Below are 3224 nucleotides of genomic sequence, written 5' to 3'. Positions count from 1 at the left end.
GAATACGATTGCGACAAACGAGACCCTCTAACATTTTTCTTTCTCTTTCTTTCTTTTTTTCTCTCTTCTTCTCTTCCTCCCCTCCTCCCTCTCGCCACACCCTCAACCATCCCTTAAAATCCTACCTCTTTTATGCAAATTCCGTGGCACGCTTCTCTTACAAGACAAATAAATCTACGGGCGTCTGGACGCCTAATGAATGCAATAGCCTTCAGAGGTCGACCATTGTGTACGTAAAAGCAACGAACTTTATCAAGGTTAACCACTTTGCTAATACAACTCTACTAGAGAAAAAGAAAGAGAGAGAGAGAGAGATATTGTAAGGTTCGTGCGTATCGACGATCAGAACTTTCCGACGAATTTTATGTTAGTCATAAACCATCACCGGAGGCAATGAGAAAGAGAGAGAAAGAGAGAGGCCAATACACGAAATGAACGACCTACGAAATCGACCCCTCTAACATTTGATTTATGACCTACAAGATCTATTGGGAATATTTTGAAACGTCTGAAATTTTTACGACGATTTATGATCGTCGAAGAAAAAAAATATAAATAAAAAAAAAAAAAAAAAAAAAAAAACAAAAACAAAATATTAGAAAAATAAAAAAGAAAAAGGAAACGTATCGAATCACCCACTCGACCCCTTATATTTCCAACGAAACGTAGTACTTCCTTTTATTCCTCTTCTTTTTCTATTAGTATTTTTCTTTTCATTTTATTTTATTTCATTTTTCATTCTTTCTTGAATTTCTTTTTTCTTTCTTTTTTTTCTTTTCCATATCAAATAAATAGATTTTTATCTCGGACGTTTACCTTATGTACGTATTATACGATATTATAGAATTAATCCTTTGACAGATATTAACGAACGTATTAAAGTCGATTAAATTTTGAAAAAGATTTCTATCCTGAACGAGAGAGAGAAAGAGAGAGAGAGAGAGAGAGAGATAAAGAGAAAGATAAAGGGAGATAGAGATAGATAGATAGAAAGAGAGTGAGAGAGAGACAGAAATGAGAGAGACAGAAATGAGAGATTAGAGAGAGAAAGAGAGAGAGAGAGAGAGAGAGAGATAATATCTATCGATGTAAAGGAGGTGGATTCGACAAACGATATGGAAATTTTAACGAGAATCCGTTAATGGGGACAGGGCTTAATCACATTTTGCGAAATAGCTCTCTGCCACGTACGGAAATCGCTTGTTTCAACTTCCTCTTCTATTTTCGTTTATGTACTTAGGACGTATTAAATCCGTTATTGCCCTAGTACATAACATAACATAACATAACATAACATAACATAACATAACATAACATAATAACGTACAAATAAGCAAAAGAAAGAAATGGAAAACATCTGATCACCAATGTGAATTCTTAAAAATCGAAAGAACTGTAATATTATTACTAAAGTTAATAATAAATAAATAGATTCCACCTTTCATGCAACTCTCATACAATTTTCTTCTATCACCTCTAACTTCTCTCTCTCTCTCTCTCTCTCTCTCTCTCTGTCTCTCTATAACTCGCTACCATATTCTCATCGTAGATTAACCAACCGAAATTTCATTTGCAGCCTTAGAAGCAGCTTCTACTCTCATCTACCAACGCACGCGGTGTTTCGATGATGATGTTAGGATGGGTGGGTGAGTGGGTGGTTGGTTAGTTAATATAGGTAGGGATGGATGAGAGCCAGGGAATGGGAAAGTAGGGAAGTGGGCAAGTGGATGAAACGAGGGAGGAAGGGAGGGTGTACTTTGATGCTCTTGTGGCACCGTGGAGAATGGTGCCGACGACGACGCTTTCCAAATTACATCATCCTACTAAAATTACGCTTCAGAGCAACTGAGTGTTCGACAGATGGTCCGCTGATCGACGCTGTGTGACCTCGACGGATACTTCCAACAAGAGCTAGCTAGCTAGCTAGCTATCTCTCTCTCTCTCTCTCTCTCTCTGTATTTGTCTCCCTCTTATTTCTTCTTTACTATTATGATGACTTGCGCAGACACTTCCATCGTAGAACGAAAAAAAGAAATTAAAAAAAAAAAAAGAAAAAGGAAGGAAGGAAAGAAGTTAAGATAAATAAACTTCCTTTGCCTTTGACGTACATTTAATTATCCCTGTATCTCAGAGAAATGAACTTATAACTCAGAAGAAAAAAAAAGAAAAAAAAAAAAAAAAAAACAAGAAAAAATTTACGTGAATAAAAAATAATTCGTCTGATAAGAGAGAGAGAGAGAGAGAGAGAGAGAGATTTTGGAGATTAATCGTATTAATCTTTTTTGTTATATTTCATTAGACGATATATATATTTATGTATATATGTAGTTTTCATGATATTATTTGTATATATATATATATTTTCAATAAATAGGAATATTGTATTTGGTATTTTTTGTTTTCTTCTGCTCTTTCCTTTTCTCTTTTCCTTTTTTTTTTTTTTTTACAGAGAAAAAAATTTTCCACGATGATTAATTCGCGTTAATCTTCGTTCATATTAAATTTATCAATAACTAATTTGAAAAAATATGTTCGACACTTAATATCGAAATATAAGCAAGATTACTGTTATTACTTAATATTTCTTATTTACGTAAAAAAGAAAAAGAAAAAAAAAAAAAAAAAAAAAAAAAAAAAAAAAAAAAAAAGAACGTGAAGAACAAACATAAAATTTATATAGGAAGAAACGAATGATTATCATTCAGGTTATTTTATTTCTTTCTTTTTTCTTTTTTATTACGTATTTTGATTTTTCAATTAAAATTTGCACAGACGTCATAACGAAGATAATATCATTATATCTTTGTGTCGATTTATACATACGCGTTTATAACGCGTCGAAAGAAATTCGAAGTTCATTCGAGTGACGTTTATATACGACACAATTACCACTCGGTCGGTTCACACAAGGCAGTTAAAATTGTTCAAACGAACCGATTAACTGGCAATATAGAATGGAAAGGAGTTATGAGCGAACAGTAGTAGCTTCTCTCGTAAAGAGAGAAAAAGAGAATGAGACAGAGAGAGAGAGAGAGAGAGAAACTCGACACGTAACACTCTAAGCTAATAAACATTTCGCATCGATATGACGATCATGCAACAATACACGTTTTTCTGTTTCTGTAATAATAACCATTAGAAAAATTATATCTTCATCTTTCTTTATTTTTCTTTCTTTCTTTCTTTTTTTCTTTCTTTCTTTCTTTCTTCCTTCCTTCCTTCCT

The sequence above is a fragment of the Vespa mandarinia genome, chromosome 6 (assembly GCF_050613455.1).
Source record: "Vespa mandarinia isolate Hongniang chromosome 6, ASM5061345v1, whole genome shotgun sequence".
Taxonomy (NCBI): domain Eukaryota; kingdom Metazoa; phylum Arthropoda; class Insecta; order Hymenoptera; family Vespidae; genus Vespa; species Vespa mandarinia.
This window is presented reverse-complemented; position numbering follows the sequence as displayed.